The sequence below is a fragment of the Sorex araneus genome, chromosome 3 (genome assembly GCF_027595985.1).
Source record: "Sorex araneus isolate mSorAra2 chromosome 3, mSorAra2.pri, whole genome shotgun sequence".
Lineage (NCBI taxonomy): Eukaryota > Metazoa > Chordata > Mammalia > Eulipotyphla > Soricidae > Sorex > Sorex araneus.
The window spans coordinates 181231024-181255714 of record NC_073304.1 but is presented as its reverse complement, the minus strand read 5'-3'; positions in this window follow the sequence as shown (position 1 = coordinate 181255714).

Genomic DNA, 24691 nt, shown 5'->3' with positions numbered 1-24691 from the left:
GTGTGACCCATCTTCCTGCCTCCAGTGGCACTGCTGGCAGAGCTTTGAGTGAAATGCGAGATAGACATGGTAACGAGAGGCAAATAAAACATGAAGAAAATAACACAAAAATGTCATCAGGTTAAATTGTAAGAGAAAAATTGCAAAATTGTCTCATCATAAAGGACTAGGGTGCCACTGGGAACCCACCTGAGAGACAAACCTTCCAGCTCTGAGTCGAAGTCCCCAAGAAAGCTATTATGAAAAAAAGTTTGTCCAGTGTCCTTGAATATGGGCTGGGGGCTCCTGAAAGTCACTCAATCTTGCCAGCGGGAGGGCTGAAGAGAATCAAAGACCCCTACACTAAAGATAGACACCCAGGGCCTGGAACGGGCTCGCTGAGAAGCTCCCACCACCTGGATGGAATTCTGGCTCATGTCTTACCACAGCTCTTGGAAAGAATCCCTTTGCTGCATGCTCACTCTCTCTCCTCCCCTCCCCCAAGAATAGTTTAAGCCAAGAAGTAGACTTTTGCTTGCTATGCTGTTTAGAGTACAAGAGGCACTGCAGCGTGGATGGGCTGAGATGGGTGGGATGTCTCTCCCAATTCCTCTCTCTGTGGGAGGCAGGTTATTGGAACTCTGGACAACCAAACCTCATCTGGTCCCTGAGACTCCTGTATGGGATTACAGTGTGTCATGTGCTCCTGATTATGTAGACTCTTCAGTAATGTTATTTCCAGTCTTGGCGTATTCTCCTTCTCTGCTTTACTTCTTAATGATAATAATTTCTGAGCTAGAGTAATGTCCATTATTTCAGTTAGATTACATAAAAATCATTAAAAAGTAGCCTGAAGGAACAGAATATTACACTTATTAAAATGATCAATAATCAGTTGAATCAATAACTTTGTTCCAATGACACAGTGAAATGTTAAATATATTGTTTGTAAATGCAGATAAAGTTCCCCCATTTTTGTAATGTGCTGTTCTTCTAATGCACAACACAATACAGATATTTATACACACATATACACATGTAAGAAATATATAATATTCAGTTAATTAAAATTGTAATAGAATATTTTAGGCAAAATAAAATTTTTGAATTGAATAAAGGATAAAATATCATTAAAGATCTTATGCTTTACTTTTTTAAAGTAATAATAGGTTATGCAAATGATAAAGTAATATAAAGACTTCCTAGAGCTAATCAGTACTAAATATACTCTAAGAAACACTTGATGCAAACTATTTCATCTCATATATAGAACTAATCCAAAGATAAATATTTTATTATCCCATTGCACAGATGGGACTGGATCAATAGCAAAGTTGGTAGGGCATTTGCCTTGCACGCTGCCGACCCAGGTTTGATTCCTTCGTCTCTCTTGGAGAGCTCGGCAAGCTACCGAGAGTATCTCACTCACATGTCAGAGCCTGGCAAGCTACCTGTGGTGTATTTGATACACCAAAAACGTAACAACAAGTCTCACAATGGAGACATCACTGGTGCCCACTCGAGCAAATTGATGAACAACGGGACAACAGTGCGTCAGTGCTATTGCATAGATGAGAATACTTTGAAATATGTAAAATACAGAAAGAGCAAGAGATTCAAACCAGAACCTTGCAGAAAATATGGCTGCAATTTAACAGTGCCCAAGATAACACTAGAGTTTTAAGTTTAGAAAAGTTCACAAGAGTTGAATTTTATTTTTTTTTTAATTTAAATTTTATTGAATCACCATGTGGAGGGTTACAAACTTCTCAGGATTATGTCAGTTATACAGTATTCAAACACCCTTCCCTTCACTCGTGCCCATATTCCATCACCAACCACCCCATTATACCTCCCGTCCCCTCCCGCCCCCCCAGTCCCCGCCCTTGTAAGTGATAAGTTTCACTTCGTTTATGCTTTATCTTGGTTACAGTCCATGTTTCAACACATAATTCACTATTGTTGCTAGGCTTTCCCCCCAAAAAAGAGAAGACAGTCCCACTGTCAAGGAAGCATTTGATGGCTCTCCATTGCTGAGAATGTAGAGATATTAAGTCCCGCTGTTTGTTACATAACTTTTCTATTTTTTCCCCCCTCGTCCTGCGCCACTGAGATCACGCCTGTTTAGTAATCACCACGCTGCCTGACAAAGGGAAAACAAACCAAAAGAGATGGTTATTTCTCGTCATCAGCCGGCGTGGGGCTCTGGCTTAGTTGATAGTCTGGTAGAATGTCTGCAAGCAGTTTCTGGAACCAAAAGTAATACGCTGGTATTGGCCCCGGCTCAAGATTCCACCAGCGTCCCGCTGTTCCAAGTACATAATAATTTATTCCCTTGTATCCGATTCCCACTCCACCAGGTCCGTGTCAGCTTAATGGACATCATACTATGGTTAACGCCACGCCACGTTTCTTCCCGAGAAAGAAGGATATTTCTTCTCAGCCGGCGTGGGGATATGGCTTAGTTCAGTCTATAGAGATGGCTACCACTTTGGTGGCCTTCAATATTTCAGCAAAAGACTTACTATTCTTGTTTGGATTTCCCACCAAAGTCCGACCCGTTGAAAGGGAACCATTTCATATTGGTTATGATTAAATGACAATAGGTTGTGCGGCCATGGCAGCAGCCTCGCGGCTTTGAATTTCTGTATAAAGTCCAGGGAAAGTACAGCCAGAAATTACACGTCGCTACAAACTTTAACCCTATTATGGTCCCCCCAAAGTCCAACCCATTACAAAGGAACCATTTCATATTGCTGATGATTAGATGACATTAGGCTGCCGCGGCCGGGCGGTTTTGGGTTTCTATATAAAGTCCAGGGAAAATTCTGCCTAAAATTCTATCGCTACAATCTTTTACCCTTTAACAAAAAACTTAGTACTATTGTTTGGAGTTTCCCCCCACGTTAAGCCCTTCCAAAAAGGAACATTTACACGTTGCTGACAATCAAGAGATATTAGGTCTATCGCAGCCGCGCGGTTTTGGATTTCTATATGAAGTCCAAGGAAAATTCTTTTGGTAATTGCATCACTCGCTGGCAGCTCCTGGGCCAGAAGCTCCCAGCACACAGTTTGGAGGCATTTTGGGGGCGCCGCTCGTGTCCAAAGTGGTTCAGTTGCCTCCGGGGTCGATCTCGCGCGGGGCCGCAAAGGAGCGTCCCCACATGGCTCTGTGCTTAAATGTCGGCCGGCACAGGGCGGATCTGGGAGACCCGCCCATCGGCTATCCCGGGCTTCCTGTAGAGTCTAAAAACCGGCTATAGCCTCGCTGCATTCAAAAAGAAAGAGTTGAGAGAGAAAAGACCATACCCTGCCGGCAGCGCCTGGGCCAGAAGCTCCCAGCACACAGTTTGGAGGCATTTTGGGGGCGCCGCTCGTGTCCAAAGTGGTTCAGTTGCCTCCGGGGTCGATCTCGCGCGGGGCCGCAAAGGACAAGAGTTGAATTTTAGTTGATGATACTATACAAAGAAGTTCTTATAATAAATGGATGAAATAAAAAATTCTTACTTGCTAATCAAAGAACAGTGAAGATTTGGTCATGAATGATAGGTGAAAATTACTTCTACTGAAGTAGACATTTTAACATATTCTTTGGGCACAACTTTGTACTCACAAGTTTCACAAATTCACAATCACAGTCAAATATCAGAACATGTTTTAACTTTTAACCTGCTCATAAAATTATGGTTTTCAGTTTGCACTATCTACCTATGCTCACTTGTTGCAGAACATTTTCTGACAATTTATATATCTATGGATTACTTTACCTGCATTTTTATTTATTCATAACGAATTTTAGCACAATAAGTAAATGGAGTAAATGGGATAATTGAGTGAGCAAAAACTCAAGTGTTTGACAAATGTTGGTTATTCTCCAAAAAAGCACAGGGACAAGTGAATGAGAAAGGACTGAACTGACATGAAAACAAGTGAAGCTGGGAAGAATCTCAACAGAGGTGCAATAATGGAACCATGTTTACATCATTCCAGCAGTTTTTTTTTGGACATTCATGCCCACTTATGAGACAGCAGATGGAACATGTACAACTGAGGGACACGCAATTAACATTTGTCCCACATACAGAAAATGGCTGGGAAACTGCACGGGACCAGTTTTCCAGCCTGAGGCTCCCAGAGAGTAGAGAGTAAAGAGATGAAACATGGGAGCGAAGGGTTCCAGTGTGCGACACCGGCCAGAGTGTCTGGCCAGGGCCCTGGGGTCCTCGTGCAAAAGTGTTCTGGAGGTTTCCATTTGGCCCAATCAGAGCCAGTAAAACATGACAGCGAAGCTTCTTTCTGGGGGCAGCTGACACAGCTGCCAAAGTACAAGCCTAAGGACAGAGTGTTGGAGCTTTTCCGAACCCCAGAGAGTGAGAAATTTGGGGGTCAGAGGTGGGTAGAGGTGTGTGGAAGGCTGAGCAGAGACAAGGTCGCAAAACAAAGTGACACTACTGGTTTAAGAATAATGTTGAGGCATCCAGCTGGTGGCAATAAAATCAGGTCACTCTAAGCTCTGCAGCCATACTCTAAAGTGAACTGAAAATATGCAGCAGGACTTGGGTTAGGCTGATGTCTGGCAAAAGACCATGGAGGGGGAGGGGGTTCAAATAAGCATCACAGATGGTCCCCTGAATAACACCAGGAGGAAGGTCTGAGCAGTGCCATCACCCCAACATTTAGCAAACATCCACAGATATTGAATCTTTTAAATAAAATGTTAATGAAAAATTTGTTAAGAAAAATATGATTTTATCGGAATTATACCTAGATTGACATACTTATAATTATGCATAGAATATAGTACTGTACTGTCTCCAAAAACAAAAATTGTGAGTTCCTTTACATTTGCTATACTTCTAAAGGAGGATTGTGCAAAGCCCGCCTTGCCTCCCAGGACACACACACAGCAGAAGCTTTCAAATGGTGACCACAATGAAAAATAAGAGAAGTGACATTACTGGATGTGACAAGAAGCAATCAAGTTTTCTCTTAGGTTTCCTATTTGCATAAATTGTACTGCAGGCTGCTTCCCGCATGGGAATGGCAAGTACTCAGCTGTGAGTTCATCGTTACTACTATGGCAAAATTGTGCGATTTGTAGTTATATAAATGGAGCAACAGTCAGGAGAAAAATGACCAGAGCGCAAAAAAACAGGCATTACAGGGGCAGTGGATCTGTTATTTTATCCGTGAAAGGGCTTGACAAAACAGAGTAACAAGGTATGATGGAGTTTAAGACTATTTTGCAAAGAACTTGGGAACTGAATATAGCCCCTAGATACTCAAAGATGGTAAGAAAAAGAAAGATGTGAGTTAAGAGAGGCTGAACAAAGGTCACTGTTTACAAAATCTTTGTTAAAGACTTGGCTCCTAAACATAACAAAACTATCAAAATTACAAAAGAATTATGGATATGTTTTGATGTTTTCAAATCAGAGATAAGACATGGATTTTGGTTTCATGAATAATAAATTTCTCTAAAGCATATTAAACAACTATTAAACAACTATAAAACATGTAAGAAATGTCAAGTGTTGAAAACCTAATGATAGGCTGAAGAAGGAAGTAACTTTTCATATTGGGACAAATAATAATAGACTAGCCTCGTATATAAGAAGATAAATAGTAAAATAGCCATCAACAAAGAAGAGATATTGTTCTAAGATTCATTACAGACATCAAAGTGGAAAATCTGAAGTTTATTTTTACAAATGAGTTAGAATTTATTTGTTTGCATCAAATTAAGGTTATATATATTAATTTCTTGAATCTATACTGTCACTGTCACTGTCATCCCATTGCTCATCGATTTGCTCGAGTGGGCACCAGTAACATCTCCATTGTGAGACTTTTTACTGTTTCTGGCATATGGAATACACCATGGGTTGCTTGCGAGGCTCTGCAATGCGGGTGGGATACACTCAGTAGCTTGCCGGGCTCTCCGAGAGGGGTGGAGGAATCAAACCTGGGTCAGCTGTATGCAAGGCAAATGCCCTACCCACTGTGCTATCGCTCCAACCCAAATCTATACTAATAACTTGAAATATCATGTTGACAAGCTTTTATATTGACCACATAAAATCACCTGCAGCATCCAGAGTACGGCGGGTAGGATGTTTGCCTTGCATGAGACCAATGAGATTTGATCCTCAGTACCCCATATGGTCCCCAAGTACTACCAGGAGTGATCCCTGAGTATAGGGCTAAGAGTAAGCCCTGAGTAATGCCAGGTGGTCCAAAAAGCAAATAATACCTATTTATTTGAATTATTAGAAAAATTATGCTAATATTCTTAAGATATTAGAAGGCCCCATAAATCTCACTAAATTTGAAGAAACTGCATGTACTTATTTTGTATTTGTATTATCTGAATTAAAATTAAAAAGAAAATATAATACAGGAGTTATAAGCCTCTGATATTTACCAGCAATAACACTGGATTTCTTTCTGTATATTAGCTGTCACAGTGTAAGGCAGAGCTTTTATTTTCATGAACTTCTCCATTTCTGTTGCTATTATATGAATTTAATGGAAAGTGCCCCCGTGTCATGAAGTTTTTCCCCCACTTAAAATTCAAGGCTACTAATTATAAGCTATCGGTTTGCTAAGCCCTCTACAGCTCTTGACAGAAATATAAATATAGAAGGAAAAAATGATTAACAGTTACTCCCTATCACCTGAAAGTGAAATATGTAGATTTAATTGGATAATATGAGCAAAATGTTTCAATTCCTGGGAGAAAATAATACATGAGCATCAGTGAAATAGGAACCACAGAACAATTATACTATGAAAGTAGATTAAAGGGTAGGTTTAGCCTAAATTCTGACAGAACAGCAACAGGAGAGAGATAGTAACAGCTCTAAATCTTTTTCAAATGTTATCTGCAAACACTCATAGCACAGTATACACTGTGGAAATGGAACAGATTGATAGCACCAAGGAGGGGGCTGAATCCTTGCTCTTTCCTTATCAATTGCAGCCTGTCCTGGAAACTCAGACCCACAATTTCCTCAGTTACAAAGTGATGAGAACAATTCCTTTCCTTAGATGTTCTATGAGGACCCTATCTTTTTTTAAAGCTAGGTGAAATGCTTGGAAATCTTTAAGATGCTCTATGAATGTTAATTTTTTTTAAGTTTGTTATGAATTTGGAGCAGAGAGTCTCTTGCCCATACGACTGGCTGTCTTCCCCGGGGCCCATTGGAGGAGATGGGCTCCAGCTTCCCTCCACACCCCGAGCAGAGCTCCCGGTGGCCCGGAACCTAGCTACAGCCATGCTCGAGACCCCTCTTCACACATCTGGACAGACTTCATGCATGAAGGTACTGGCAGAGGAACTCAGGTGTGTGCAATTCATCAATGGCCAACATCCAGAGACTTAAAAGCAAGCTCCCAGAAGCGATATCTTGTAGCCTACTTCTCCCTCTGGGAGAAACTGGCAAGCTTCTGAGAGTTTCCTGCCCACATGGGACAGCCTTGCAAGCTTCCCATGGTGTATTCATATGCTAAAGCCAATAACAATCTGGATCCCATTCCCTGACCCTGAAAGCTTCCAGTGCGACATCATTGGGAGGGCCGAGTCCAGAGAGACTTCTAAGATCTCAGGGAAACGACGAATGGAGAGGTTACTGAGCCTGCTCGAGAAATCGATGATTAACGGGATTTCGTGATTCGTGATGAATTTGGATGGACGCGAAAGTGGCCATGTTAAGGCAGGTAAATCAGAGGAAGAAGGACACTGGAGATTCCGTTCATCTGTGCTCTATAGAGGCGCACACAAGTAAAGAGGCAGCATGGAATGATGACAAGCCCTTGGCCTGGGATCACAAAACTGAGATCATAGGAGAGAGCATGAGAGGGGGAAGGAGCAACAGGGAGCAAGTGACACAAGGACAGTGGTGGGTGGTCCTGGACACCCAGGTGTTGGTGACAGGGCAGTGACCATGAATGCTAATAGCACTGGAACCACGCTACCTAAAGCATGAGGAAAAATAAACTGCTGGCCCTGAAAAAGTGAGCTCAAAACAAGAACTGCAAATATACCCCCTCATAGAGAAAAAAGACCATGTATATATGTATGTGTATATATCTATACGAATATATATGAATATACATATATGTATATATGGTTAGAATTAAAGTTGTATAAATCTATATGTATACAGACCCTGGCAAGCTATCCATGGCATACTCAATATGTCATAAATAATAACAATGACGGTCCTCATTCCCCTGATCCTGAAAGAGCCCCCAATATGTCATAGGGCTACAGTAGCACACGATGGGGACGAATGGAGATATTACTGGTGCCCACTCGAGCAAATCGATGAACAACGGGATGACGGTGATACCATGTTATATTTCATATTTTTATTTTTGAGGATTACTGTGTCCCAGCAGTGAATTTAATAACATATTTTCTCTATTTCCCTCATATTTCTTGGCAAAAAATGAAGTCATAATTTTGTCATGACTTTCCAGGAGAGGAAGATGATCTTTCTCTGTCCTTGCACCTTAAATATGGGGGAAGAGACTAGAATAAGCAAGGATTGGTTCAAAATGCTCAATCCTGCCCTCGAGCCAGCCTCCACCTGCATTCTCCACAGGCAGGTCGAAGACACTGCAGAAGGCCACACAGGACTTCGGATCCTTTATGGCAAATGTCAGCAGCGGCAAAACTGGGGTTGCTTGGACCACACCTAGAGATGCTTAGGGAACAGTCTTGGTCCAGGGCTCGGGGGACCATAGACTGTGTCGAGAGTATAACTGGGGGCTAGCCACAACCAAGGCAAGCGCTATAGGCTCTGTAGCAACTCTCCAGCTCCAAGCTCTTTATTTAATTCCAGTCTGGTCACCATCAAAACACATTACTCTCAGCACTAAGGTTGGAATTAGGGCCATTCATTACAATTAAACACATTCATAGTTTTGGCTTTAACACCTGCTCAGCAAAAGCTGCTATTATGTTTGTCTTGGTCACTCTAGTACCCAGAGTCACCAGCTACTAATCAGATGTGTTGTGAGTGAATGAAGAAAAGGTCTATGAAGTCTTTTCCCATGGCTTACACTGTCCCCATCATGAGACAAGAGGTCATCAGCTGTCAATAGAAACACATCAAAAACCTCCCAGTGGCCCGTAGATGTCTACCTTATCTCTACGTCTTTCAGTATGAAATAATTTATGAAGAAATTCTAAACATTACCCACTTGTTTCATGTGCCCTTATGTACTCTCACCTACATTATTATTTCATATCTCTATAATATTTTATTTAAATGTAGATACTTTCTCTGGGATCTTCCTATTACTAATCTTGTGATCTGTGACAAATGAAGTTTATTTTCAATTTTATTTGTACTCTTTTAAGCTTCACAATGTATTTCTTTTATTTTACTGACTGAAACTATACATTTATGCATTGATAACATTTTCTTGTAATATGGTTTGCTGCCCTCCCCCCAATTTTTTTTTTAACACATCAACATGGACTGGAGCAATAGCACAGAGGATAGGGTTTGCCTTGCACATGGCCGACTCAGGTTTGATTCCTCTGTCCTTCTCTTAGATCCTGACAAGCTACTGAGAGTATCCTGCCCACACAGCAGAGCCTGGCAAGGTCCCCGTGCCATATTCAATATGCCAAAAACAGTAACAACAAGCCTCACAATGGAGATGTTACTAGTGCCCGCTAGAGCAAATCAATGAACAACGGGATGACAGTGATACAGTGATGGTATGATTATCTTAAAATCAGTTTCAGCTAACTATAAAACCTGACTCATCCTTCCTTGAATTTCTGTTGACATCAAAAATTCCTGTTGACAATTAGCAAGCACATTTTCTTGCCTTTTCACAAGTATTATAATTTTTATTAACCATTCTGTAAGAAATTTCCAGATAATATTATATTACATGAGAGAAAACTTACTGCTTCTTCTTCGAGGCAGATGCAGGTTGCCTTAACTCTGGAAGAGGTGGCAGGGTCATGGCTGGCAGTGCCAATATGGGTCGGATGCTACAGTCTTTTGAAGGATGACTCTAGGGGATTTGATTGGGGTTCTGAGATTCGATATCTGAATTGTGAAATACTCTGAAAATGGCAAAATATTATACCCAACTTCTAACTTATGCCCTTTGCTTTCTTTCCTTTCTTCTCAAAACCTGCACCCTTGGGGCAGGAGCGATAGTACAGCAGGTATGGCATTTATTTGCCTTACACGTGGCTCACCTGGCTTCAGAACCCGGCATCCCATAGGGTCCCCCAAGCATCCCCAGGAGTAATTCTGAGTGCATAGCTAGGAGTATCCCCTGAGCACCGCTGAGTGTGACCCCCCTCCAAAAAAAAAAAAAAAACCAGAAAAAAACCCAATAAAACCCTGCATCTTCCGCAATTTAACAGCAGGGCAGGAGGTGGAATCACGGAGAACAATGCAGTCATTATTTTACAGGGGGCAATATCCCCTGACCAACATTTGCCTGGGGGTGTTGGTTGGAGGAAATGAATGAGATTTAACTCTGACTCTTGCTTCAAGTCTAATTTCAAGACATAGATGCGGAACTGAAAAACATATTTTAATAGTGATTAAACGTGCCTCCCTCTGGTCACATGCAGCTAAAGTGTCAGTAGGTTTTCTTTCTATCCAGAAAAATATTTTCATTGGGCAAGATTCATCTCACTTATTTTCTAAAATATTTTCACTTGAATGATAATATTTTACCTCAATTATTGAGACAATGTTGTATTGATAGTCTTTATATTTCTATTATAGTCTTGCTTTCCTTATGCTTAATTTATTATATGATCAGTGCTCTAACATAATAGACAAAGGTCAACCTGCATTCAATTATTCGTATTTTTCAAATTTATTGGATTGTTTTAACACTAATAATATATTCATATATTAAGTGCCTGTTATATACCAGGCGTTGTTCCAAATACTGTGGAAACACATTTATTTAAAACTGAATACTCTGAAAGTTGCCTCGATCTACTCTTCTGCTGCAGAGATTCAAACCAAGATTTGTTATGGAGCTAAACATGGCAAGACTCCTATTGAACAGAAAACAATCAGCAGAAGACACAAATGCAAGTTTATACAAAACAGTGAGGTAAAGTTAATCAGTATGAATACATATCACAATATAGGCATGGCCCATTCCTTTTTTTACAAAATTAATAAGGCCAAATAATGGGGATTTTGAAGAAGAATCAATGCCTGTGTTCAAATAACAATATTCACCTCAAATTTTTATCATTAGTGCACAAATGGCTTATTTCCTTTTGTCCTCAAATGAAATACTTAATCCTATCAAATATCTATTTTGTAGATATTGGTTATATGGATGAGAGAATAAAGTCTTGTCTCATTGCCATCAAACTATTGATATAATCTCAAATTATTGCCACTAAATTTTCCTAAAGACAATAGTCAGAAAGAACGATCCCCTCATTCTAAAATAGCTATGTAAATATTTATGGCACTGGCACTGTCGTTCCATTGCTCATGGATTTGCTCGAGCGGGCACCAGTAATGTCTCCATTGTGAGACCTGTTACTGTTTTTGGCATATTGAATATGCCACAGGTAGCTTGCCAGGCTCTGCCATGGGGGCGAGATACTCTCCGTAGCTTGCCGGGCTCTCCAAGAGGGATGGAGGAATTGAACCTGGATTGGCTGAGTGCAAGGCACAGCACCCTACCCGTTGTGCTACTGTTAAATGTTTAAATATTGTTAAATATTTATAATTCAACTTATATTTTAATGTTTCATGTTTGATCCTGGTTTGAAACATAACATGAAAAATGGGTGGCATCTCTTATTTTAGCTGGTAACCTTCTACTTTATGCTCAAAGGACTAGCTTCTCCCATTGGCATGCCCTCAGCAATGCAAAGGTGAGCTTCCCTCTGACTTCACTCAACATTCTGCTCTGTCCCAAGACTTAGCATTTCCACATTTTCTGTTTTTGCACCTTCTATTTCAAGTGATAAAACTGTCTTATTTCCTTTGGATTCTCTCCCTTTGAAACATTATTAAGTGAAATAGCAATTTAATTATACAATGCTAAATGACACCAAATAGCATACAAAATTATAAAAAGTTTCAAATGTAAAGAAAGTTTTAAAAAAGCATTCACTATTTAAAAGGTAAAAATGATTAATGTTATTTTTTTCCTAGCTATTAATGATGTCCAAGTAATGGAATTCACTACGATGTTTGGAATATGGCACCAAAGAGACTCAATTACTTTTGCTTTATGATGTGTAATGAAATTTAAAGTTCCCTATCTCCATAAACAGAGAATTTTCAATAAATGGTAAAAAAGGAATTATTCTTTAATTCTCAGCCAGAATTTAAGATTATCAAATCGAGATCATTTAGCAATATTATTTTATGTAGCAATGGATAATACATTTTAAAAGGTATAGTTAGTATAGAGCTCTCATAAAATAAGTCCATTTCAAACATGTGAAATGCAACTGAATAAAAATTTTCAGCTTCTATTAATTCTATTTTTCTTATTGAATATTATTTGTATTTTCTACCTGCACAAGCATATTTGTGAGTGCACTGTAAACACAATTTTATCGACTAATTGAATATTTCTTAAGCATAAATTTTACCCATTTGATATGTTTGTAAGAGTGAATATTATCGGAAAATTTCACGTATAATTGTCACTTGTCATTTGTCATTCCGTTGTTCATTGATTTGTTCTAGCAGGCACCAGTAACGTCTCCATCCATCCCCATCACATGCCAGTGTGGCCCAATGGTGTCTGATCAACTCCAGGAACGCGAAGAGCCTCAAACCGTTCATTCGGGGTTTTTAGGAAGAAGTCTGACCATCTCGTAGGTGGGTGGCCACGTGGTCTTTTGACGTCCCGTGGAATCCAGTTGGTAACAGCTCTAGTCCAGCGGTTGTCTCTAAATCGCATTATGTGTCTGGCCCATCTGATTTTTGACGCCTTGGAAAACGAGACAGCATCCCTGATTCTTGATCGTTGACAGAGGTTGGAATTCCGGATTTCTTCTCTCACTTGAGTGAGACGTGATACTCCAAGCATAGCTCTTTTGATTCCTCTTAAGGATGCCCAAAAAGGGATGCCACACATATTTAATAAATATATATTGACTTGCTTCTTTCCACCATTCCCACAAGTTAGATCTTATAATAGGGTGATTTTAAAACTCTGCAATCAATCAATGCAACATTTTACATATATGTAGATCACTTGGTCAACTTTCACTTAAAATTATCCTCTCCAGAAGCAAAGAGAGAAGAAAAGTATCTGCCAAAGAGGGGTAGACTGGGGTGGGGGACAGGAGGGAAAGTGGGATGTTGGTGGTGGGAAATGTACACTGGTGAAGAGACAGGTGTTGAAACCCTGGATGACTAAAACCCAATCATGAACAACTTTGTAACTGTGTGTATCAACGGTGAATCAATTTCAAACATTCAAAAATTTGTCCTCTTTGTTTATTGGTAATACCCACTGGCACTTAGGGCTTACGCTTGGCTCTGTGCTCAGGAGACTGAATGTGGTGGCCAGGATCAAACCTGGGTTGGCTGTGTCCAAGGGAAGCACTGTACGCACTGGAATAATTATTGGGTCCTTGTATTTTTTAATGGCATTTATGAATCTAGTGTCAGCATTGTTCTCATGTGATGAGAACGTTTGCTATAATAGCAGATTTTCTGAACTATGTGCAAAAATCTTTGGAAAACAAAAACTTAGGCAAATCTTCTTTCATCCATCCAAGCATGCAAACAACCACACTGTCATTCTTTATATATAATCAAGAACGCTATTTTAAGTGTGAAATCCACACTTAGAATTTATTATTGAATCAATTTAAATAATAAAATAAAGAATAATAAAGATAAAATCTTGAGTTTATAACATGTTCTAAGCTCTATGTTTCTATAGACTTTCTTCTAAGCTATAATATATATGTCTATAATCACATGGGATATTTAAAATAATTTTAATTTTACTTACAGTTTCCAACTTGTATTCGGCAAGTAGATCTACACATAGAAAATTTTATTTCCAATAAATTAATTTAAAAATTCAGACAGAATTTGAAAAATAATCTTTGCTAAGTTACCGTGTTACAGAGTTGGGAGGTTTTAGGATCTTCTGTGGATTTTAAATAATAGTTTTTATGTCTTGATTAGTCACATGATTTTTGTGTCAAAAACAGAGTCTCTTGCTGCTGCGCCTGGCTTTCTTCACTGGGGCCCCTCAGAGTGGGGCGGGTTGAGTTTCCCTCCCCGCCTGGAGCAGAGCCCCTGAAGCTGAAGACCTCTAGAACCCAGCCACAGCCATGCTCAAAGCCACTCTCCACACGTTCAAACGAGCTTCAAGCATGAAGGAACTGGCAGAGGAACCCAGGTGTGTGGGACCTGGGGCTGAGATCTCCATGCCTGCTCGGATCGGGACTGAACCTCCTCCACCCAGACCCCCCATTTTCCAGTAGCTTGGCAGTCCCACCCACAAACTGCCCCCAGAGCCATGTAACCCAATCAATGGCCAACATCCAGAGACTATAAAATAAAGCTCCTGGAAGTGTTTGGGCGTATGACCTGTTATAGCCTAGTTCTTCATCTGGGAGAACCTAGCAAGGTACCAAGAGCATCCTGCCTGCATGACAGAGCCTAGCAAGCTCTCCGGCGCATACTCAATATGCCCAATACAGTAGCAATGATGGGTCTCATTCCCCTGACCCTGAAAGAACCTCCAATGCAGCACCGCTGGGAAGAACAAGTGAAAGAGAGGCTGCTAAAATCTCAGGGCTAGGATGAATGGAGACGTTACTGATGCCTGCTTGAACAAACCAATGATCAACAGGATGACAGTGATACAGTGAATCACATGGAATGATAAAAATTTAGGCAGATATAAATACTTCACAAAAAAATATCTATCAAGGAAGGCATGCAGTTCAGTAAGGAACCATGACAAAGCGAGACAAATTTAACAACTGGTAGGGCAGCAAATAAATTGGCATTTAGAACGGGGATGACCTAACTGTCTGTCATGAAAGAGGGCAGCCTTCCAGCAGTAAATAATAGCAAAATACCACAAGTAATCTATATGAAGGATGAGTAGGAATGAACCATCAGGGAGTATTTGTTGAAGAATTTTTATGTTCAAGGAATAATGTCATCAAATGTTTTTATGGAAGAGTGAACAAGATATTCAAGGAAATAAATATCCCAAGTGGACTTGAACAGGACTAGAGAGAGAGTACTGACATGGCCAATGACCAAGAATATGTGACTCCACTATGTGGCGGTATTGAGGAAATAAAGGTCATTTGGAGACATTCAGCACTTAAATTAGTCCATCAAAAAATCCCCATCTCTCCAAATAAGCTGATTCTAGCCAGACTCTTTTACTTGGATCAAAAGTTTATTCAAATTTAAATAAAAGATTAAAAAATTAGAATCACAATAAAGGCAAAATATATTAGACATAAAGATAAAATGGTGTGCTAAATGATAAAACTCCCTGGGAATTTAGAACAATGTGCTATTCTTAGCCATCCTAAAAGACCTTTGGCCACACTCCAGGGACCAAAGGCAGCTCTTTCCGTCGAATCCCAGAGGCCAACTTAATGCCATCAGAGGCTGCAAAGGGGACTGCCAACATTTGCCTTCATCTAATTATTTTCAATTTTTCTAAAAATGGCATTTTTTTAAAAATTAAAGGTTATAAAATTATTTATGTAAAAGCAATTCAAGAATGTTTTAAATGTATCTTTATAATATCTTCCACAACTAATGCCAGATATGCTATAAGAAAAGGCCATTAAGTATATTTCCACAAAGGCTAAGATAAAAATGGAATTCTAAGAGGTAGAATTATACAAAACTCAGACTTATAAACATTTCTTGGGTCTTTTTTTTTATTTCCCAGTTCTTGGTGTGAATTAAATGTAAAATTATAATAGCTTTTAAAATTTATAGTCTTCCCTCCTGTATAATTAGCTATGTAAAAAGTCAGAGAAGAGAGCTATTTAAGACACCAATGGAGTTTGAAACAAGACCAGATATATTAAGTACAAGTCTGAACTCTTGTGTTAACACTCCTTTGTTGGGTTAGATAGAATGAGAAATAGTTCCTTTGTCTTTTACTTGTATGTGTGTCTTAATAAATCATAGTCAGTACTGTGTAAGTTCATGTATAGGTAATAGGAAACTAAAAGGAAATCTAGTGAATATCACAAATATCTAGTGTAACATTAAATAAAAACCAAAATAGAATCAAAACATTTACATAAATATGTGTAAGCAAATACTTAATGTATATACCTACTCACATATACATTTGAAAGTCAACATAAATATAGGGAAGGCAAAAAATCTTGGACTTGGAGGATCAATAACCAATAATTCATAAAGAAAATGACTGAAAAATAATATGAAGTTCATGAATATTTTAAAGAGATCACTGGCTCTTTCAGCAACATTTATAAATTTATAGTTATTCAGTGCTTTAATTATATTTTAAATTGGCTTCCACATATTTTCTTTTATAAGTAAATTATTTGGCAGACTTTGACACATGCTCCTTTTCTACTTGCTGGAGTAGATGTCCCATTGGCCTCTCCTTACTTTCCTAAGCTTTCCAGGTCATTGTCATTGTTAGGATGACATCTGCCATGTCACTGAAATAATGGCCCATCTTTTTCTCACTGGTGTCAAGAGAAAAACCCAAGGAGTGAGACTGGTGGGACAGGACAGGAGAAGCACGTGCCTGTGAGCAATGCTTAGACTGACTTCAGCACCACACACACTGCCCCCAATCACTACCAGGGGTCATGCTACCCAAATCAGAACAATACTAAGAGTGACTATTTATTTTCCTGACTCCTAAACTCCTTGCTTACCCCTCCCCTCCCATATCTGCAACAGTTGTGATTTATTTTAGCTGTCATACACTCCCGGACTATAACCTATTTCTCTATGGCATTACTGAGACTTTGGTTTTTAATCCGATGGTTTAGAAATTTCCATCAAGGGATTAATGAAGAGTTGCACTATACAAGTAAGAGCTGACAGAGAACTGCTTTTCTGTCTTTATTTTTGTTTGTAAACAGAATTCAGTGAAGAAAATGCTTCATGTCTAATTAGAATAGGTCCATGATATCTAGAATTTGGAGCTTCTTGTCTCTGCCTTTGTCCAAGATGAGACCAAAGTTATGAAACAGACACTGTCATCATTTCCTATTTCTCTCTAAATACATCTCAGAAAAACTTTTAAAGCTAAGTGAGGTTTTTTCTCTTGATAATAGCCCTGTAGCACTGTTGTCCATTGTTCATCGATTTGCTCGAGTGGGTAATAGTAACGTCTCTATTGTGAGACTTTTTGTTACTGTTTTTGGCATATCGAATACACCATGGGTAGCTTGCCAGGCTCTGTGGTACAGTCGGGATACTCCCGGTATCTTGCTGGGCTCTCTGAGAGGGGTGGAGGAATCGAACCAGGGTCGGCCGCATACAAGGCAAACACCCTACCCACTGTGCTATCGCTCCAGTACCCCTCTTGATAGTATGTGTTTTAGTTCTTTTCTTTGGTGGGAAGGGGTTTGTGGGCCCAGCCTGTGCGTGGCTTGGGGAATCCCAGGAGATATCCAGGATCAAGTCTCGGTTGGCTGCATACAAGCAAATACCTTACCCATTCTCTGGAGAGTATTCACTAAATTTTTCTACTTCTTAAAAAGATTCCCATAGTTTGTGGAAATAAATCAGTAAGCATATAAAATCAATAATCCCCAAGTGAAAAGAGAAGAGGGAAACAAAGATTTTAATATGTCAATTTTCTAGACATAAAAGAAAAATCTGGCTGAAACTACTAGCTCAGAATTCATATTTTTTAATTAAGTTCACATAATAAATGTTTTACTATTTGTGGTTTAAACCAGTTTTTCTTTCATCTTTCTTTTATTTTTGGCAATGGTGGGGTGGTCACACTGGCCATGCTCTGGGTGATTCCTGGCACTGAGGGGAGTGGGTTACTCCAGATGGTCTTGGGGGGCTCTTGGGGAGGAAGCAGGGATTGAGCCTGAAATTCTGCATGAAAAGTGCATGGTCCAGTCCTCTGAGCTTGCGCTCTGGCTTACACCAGCTTTCAGATCAAAACAATCACCTTTATTCCCAAATAATCTTTATAATGATGAAAACATAATTTGTGTTTAAGTAAACAGAGTCATCATTTGATAGATGTCTCACTCACTGTAATAACTATATTTTAATATGGCAACATGGAAATAATTTCCAAGATCACTAGGCAATTAGAGATCTTAAACTAGTGTAATTGATAAAATAATCTTTGGATAAGTAAATAATACTTTAAGTTATACAAAAGGATGGCCAGTAAGCATTTGGGATTTATAATCTTGTTAAAATGTATAATTTTATGCTATAAAATACATGTTTATCCTTTCTGATAACGCGTGTAAGGGATAGTGTGGCTGTAGAAATTTGTGCTATGAGAACCCATGAGTTTTGCCTTTTGTCTAACATATTTGTATTAAAGAATAGTTTTTATATTTTCTATCCCTACTATGCCTGTGAAATATATTTTCTTTCTTGAGAGCTATAATAAATACAGTGGCAGAACTTATGTGGGCACACACTAAAGACTCTTATATACAATTTATCAGGGTCAATTTTCTCTTTTCACTAAGAAAAAAAGTGTTTTTGATAGAAAGCATAATTTTGATACTAAACTCGAAAGCATAATGGAAACATAATTATAGAGCATATAGGAAGTGGTAGAATATAGAAGTAGATTGAAATTTTACCATTTTTTTTTTTTTTGCTTTTTGGGTCACACCTGACGGTGCACAGCGATTATTCCTGGCTTTGTACTCAAGAATTACTCCTGGTGGTGCTCAGGGGACATATGGGATGCTGGGGATTGAACTCGGGTCAGCCGCATGCAAGGCAAACGCCCTACCCACTGTGCTATTGCTCCAGCACCCTTACTGTATTTATTGATGCTAAGTTTGTAATGATGTGACAAGTTGTGATTTTTGGCAAAAATGTTCATCATCAGTAAGGTTATTTATGAAATACTTAAGAGTTAAAAACCTCGTGACAACTCTCCTGTCAAAAACTGTATTTGTGGAAAATCGGAATTTAGTTTTGGTTTGTCATGAGAATTCTGTTCTGTTAGGAGGAAGTAAAAGTCCACACTTTATGTGATAAAGCTATGTCATTTATGTGACGACAGACTCCATAACATGACAAAGAATGATTTTCCCTACTTGTGTTCACTTTACTGTTCCATTTTTAATTTCTTTTTAAATAACAAAAAATATAGGCAACATAAAGAATCTCTTCAATCAGATTCTTTGTTTAGAGAGCCAAGCTTTCTAACATGGATGCTTTTTTCCTCCCTTATTCTTAATGGGCTGTTATTTCCACTGTCATCAAGTGCTTCCCACCAAATCATGCTTCTTAGATAAGTGATCACATCTCTGGAAATTCTCTTGATTCTCCTTTCCCAATGTCTGATGCTATAGAGAGTGCAAACAAATGATCTGACCAAAAACTACCATTGAAATTTCTCAGCTGCACTGGCAACATCTATGGCTTGTTCTTTCACTGTATAAAAAGCGGTGCTGGGATGTTCCTAGACCTGGAACCTGCAATGTCTCATAGGAAACAGAAAGTAGCTGTGTGCTGTCATACAAATAGGCTTCTGTGCATTGACTGCAGCACCAGTTTTACGACCACACAGATCTACACCTTGCTATATTTTTCTTGTCCTTTTCCTGATCTAGCTTAGAAGCTATCTACCCAACCCTGCTTAAGAAAGCATCAGGTCCTTTACAGTATTCCCCCTGAGAATAGACACTGCAATGGATTAACAAGACGATATTGCTTCTGCAGCTTCTGCTTGCATACGTGGTATATGTGGGTATTTGTGAGGATTTTCACATTTTTTAAAGCAACACTGACCAAAGATTCAGAGAAGCAAGAAGTAGTTCCATAAAATGCAGTGAACTAACGAGGAAACCACGGTGCCTGTAGGTCAGTGGACCACCATTGATGCTAGTTTGAATGCTTTTTCAGTAGCTGGTATTCAGGAACTGTTACATAAGCTGGTCAGGGAGATAACACGCCTCAGCATATTGGAGGACTTCAGAAAGAGACAAATCATTTAAATTTGGAGGAAATATGAGTATCTCGCCCACCCAGCAGAGCCTGGCAAGCTACCTGTGCCGTATTCTATATGCCAAAAACAGTAACAACAAGTCTCACAATGGAGACATTACAGGTGTCCACTCGAGCAAATCGATGAGCAACAGAATGACAGCGATGATAATGGTGATGGGAAAAACACTTAGTAAGAGTCCTCTTAAGAATTTCTGGATGAAAGCTAATATTCGACCATGGTTTGACCAGATTTACACTGTCAAAGACACCTATGGACTGGTCACTGAGTGGACCTATGAAACGGGTCTTAATATAATGAAGAATGATCATTAGCAGAGGATTAACTGTACTGTCACCCAGAAAACAGAGAGATGGCCAACAGACACAAGGAAAGATGCTCATTGCTACTGGTCATTACAGAAATAAAAATCAAACCTCCTGAGGTATCACTGCCTACAAGTTATAATGGCCATTATAAACAGACAAAAACAAGTATTGACAAAATAAGGAAAAAGAAAATGGTTGTACACTGGCTGGGAATATTCATCAGGGCATCTGCTAGAGAAAGTATTACCGATTCCTCTCAAAAGTTAAAGAGTTCAAATACCTTCTGGTGCATCTGTTACACTTCTGTGTATTTACCCTAAAATTATCAAACACCAAATTGAAAATGAATCTGTACCCCCATTTCACTGCAACACTATGCATAATTACCAAGACACAGAAACGATCTTAGTGCCCACTGGTGGATGTCTGGATAAAGATGTAGTTTACATACACAGTAGAATGCTACAGTGAAGAGAAAACCTTTCTCTTTTCTACTGCATGGATGACCTTGTGGTGTTAACAAAATAAGTCACAACGAGAAACACAAATACAGGATGAACTCAAACAAACCCCAGATTATGATATGGCATGGTGGTTAGCAGTGAAGGGAGGGGAGTTGGGCAGGTAAAATTGTTAAGAGAAATCAGTAGCAGAGTAAAGGGTAAAAACCATAGCATTATCAGAGCACAGTAGAGCCCAGATAGATGTCAAACTATGGTTGAGTAATGGACAGCGTGGCCAGCCAAATGTGCTGTCAAACATCCAGTGTAACATTAGTGGAGACACACTGCATGGGACATCTGTGGGGTACTTGTTTCAGGACACCTTCCCACAATATCCAGAATATTCAAGTCCATAGAGTCGCTCCTCCACCTCTGTGGGCTCGGCATGAAAGTAGACCTGAGCACTTCACGCCAGCATGAGACTTTACATCTGCATTTCAAACAATAAAGAAAGCAGGTCAATAAACTAGAGAAAGACTCTTAGCTTATGAGAATAAAACAAGGCCTTCGGGAGGAAGGGGATGGTGGAAATCGGTGAACGGTCAACTTTCATCAATGGTGGGTGGAAGCAAGACTTTGTAGAGATCTTTTTTTTTTAAATAAAAATTTTATTTTATTAAATTACCGTGTGGAAGATTACAATGCTTTCAGGCTTAGGTCTCAGTTATACAATGCTAAAACAACCATCCCTTCACCAGTGCCCATATACCACCACCAAAAAAACCCCACACAGTACACCTCCCATCCCGCCCCCCCACCCCCTACCTTGTAACTGATAAGTTTCATTTTACATTCTGTTTACTTTGGTTACATTCAATATTTCAACACAAACCTTACTATTGTTGTTAGGAGTACCCCACTAGATTCAGACCTACTGTGAAGACAAGGTCGCGCGGCCGCAGTAGCGGCCACGCGGTTTTGAATTTCTGTACTTTAACACAAAGTCCAGGGAGATTTCTTTCAGATATTGGATCATTGCAGGCTTGAAAACCCAATCTGTGGTCGTCTTAATATGGCGGACACCGCGCCCTTCATCCCAGGAGAGAAAGAGGCGAGAGAGAGAGAGAGAGAGAGAGAGAGAGAGAGAGAGAGAGAGAGAGAGAGAGAGAGAGAGAGAGAGAGAGAGAGAGAGAGAAATACCTTTCCCCTCCTGGGCGGGCACGGGGCCGAGGCTTAGTTCTCAGGCTGGAGACATTCTGCGAGGAGTTGCCCATGCCGAAAGAGGTTTTGCTGGGTCTGGACTCACGCTTGTGCAGCTGTGGAGAGGCCGCATATGCGTGCGGCCCCCAGGATCACATCTCCGACTTTGTAGAGATCTTGAGGGAGCAGGTATGTTATGTGCCACTCTTCTCCAACCAAACTTTTACAAAAGTTAATCTCTGAATGCATCATCAGAAGGACTGCAAGAGATTGTCATTAAAAGTACCTGTGGCTCAGAAATGAGGAAAAGAAATTGCTAACTATTGCTTTAGGTCATTTCTGGTCCTTCACCTTGATTTTCTGGTGACTGCATTATTTTACACTGTGGAAGGGAAGCCTTATTTATTATATTATTTCCAAATAAATATTTTTAAAAGCAGTAGAAAAGATATCTAATAATCTAATATTTACTGTATATCATCTTAAATGACATCACCATCTTCATAGCATACAAAAAGTAGATTTTTTTCTATAGCATTAGTATGAGATTGCCAAGTGTACTCAGGCTCAAATGAATTGTTTGTTTTATTGTTTGGGGCAACACCCAACTGTGCTCAGGGCTTGCTCCTGGCTCTGTGCTAAGGGATCATTCTTGGCAGGTATTGAGTGACTATTTAGGGTGACAGAGATAGAATAAGAGTCAGCCACGTGCAAGGCAGTGCCTTAACCTCTTTATTAACAAGTAAAATAAAAGAGACAAACCCTAACTACTCTAACTATATAATACCACAAACCATTTAAAAGTTCTAAATATTTTATCACTAGGGAAATGTATATTAGTCCCATGATATCATTGAAAGGGAAAACAATAATCTTTGCTCTATAAAAGGGAAAGGCCATAAACAATAAATGATGGCAAGAATGTTCAAATACTGAAACTTTTAGGGTTCACAGGATGACAAATTGGGAGCCAATGGGGAAAGTGTTTGTGATACTATGAATTAAGCACCAACATCTGTAAATGCATGATGTAGAGGTTTTATGGAAATGTGCATATATACATTATATGGATACATGTAATGAATATACATTGAATATTGATAAATATATACAGGCGAGAGAGATAGAACATGAGGTAAGGCAGGTGCCTTGCTACAACAGACCCCAGTTTGAATCACCTGGACTTTAAATAGTCCTCTGAGCACTCCTGAGTCCAAAACAGGTCCTCAGTATTCTGGGATGTGACCCCCAAACCCTAAGTGAATGCAAGCATATGTGCACCAAATGCAATGGGCTATGAAGTGCATAGTGACACTGTGTGCATTAGCAGAACTCCCACAGTACTCATCAAGAAAACAATGGCTCTATTCCATGTCTATTTACAAATGGACCGCATGCAGTAGTAAGAATGAATCAGCCTCTACATGCCATGATGTGAATAAAATACATGAACATAATGCAGAGAGAAGCCAGCTACGAACATACAACCAAGACCATACCATTCAGAATAGGGAGCCGTTAGCGTGGGTCTCACCTCAGGAAGACCACAAGGAGGGCTTGGCGCCACACTCGGTTCTTGGGGGCCTTCTGTTCAGATATGAGATTATTTTCAGACAGCAAATATGAGGAGTATTTTGAAATCCTGCTGCTCTATGGCAAATCAGAAAATGTATGTGGTGGCAAGGGTTGTATGTCCCTCTGGTGTGAGTCACAGGCCTCAGAAAAGGCTCTGAAGCAAAACACAAGCAAAAAGGATGAGAAGGAAGCTGGGACAGGAAGCAAAGTGTCGTGATTCCAGGAAATATCCATTCAACTATGAGCTTCTTCAGAGCAAGTATTTTATTTTCATGCACCTTATTTGTTTTATGATGTTTAGAACACACTGTCACTGTCACTGTTACCACTTTGCCCATCGATTTGCTCGGGCAGGTACCAGTAGTGTTTCCATTTTGAAACTTCTTGTTACTGTTTTTGGCACATCGAATATGACACGGGAAGCTTGCCAGGCTCTGCCGTGCGGGCAAGGTACTCTCATTAGCTTAGAACACACAGACTAGGATAAAAAGAAGAAAACATCTAACAACTATTGATCATATAGCATGTGTTAAGGACTGAAAAAATTAACTTGAATGGATTAGATCACTTAAAATTTTCTGTGATTGCTGATGCATGGCATTTGCACACTTATGTAATGTCAGAACAGTGAGCTGCCCATTCTAGCTAGAAAGGCTGAGCAAGCCCGGCCTCTCTGCTGCAATGCAACCTCTCTGGCTCCCTTGGCTATATTTTTGGTTTGGGGGCCATACCCAGCAATACCCAGAGCTTACCCCTGGCTCTGTGCTCATAGATCACTCCTGGAGGACTTGGTGGACCCTAGGAAATGCTGGGGGATGAACTCAGGTTGGCCACCTGCAAGACAAACACCCTCCCCACTGTGCTATTGCTCCAACCCTTGGTTATATTTTCCAAATGGCTCTTGTACGTGCAATCATTGAAGGTACAATCTACCAATGAAGCAGAAGCAAATGAGATGGGCTTCAGCCAACCAAGAATCAGAGATCTGTG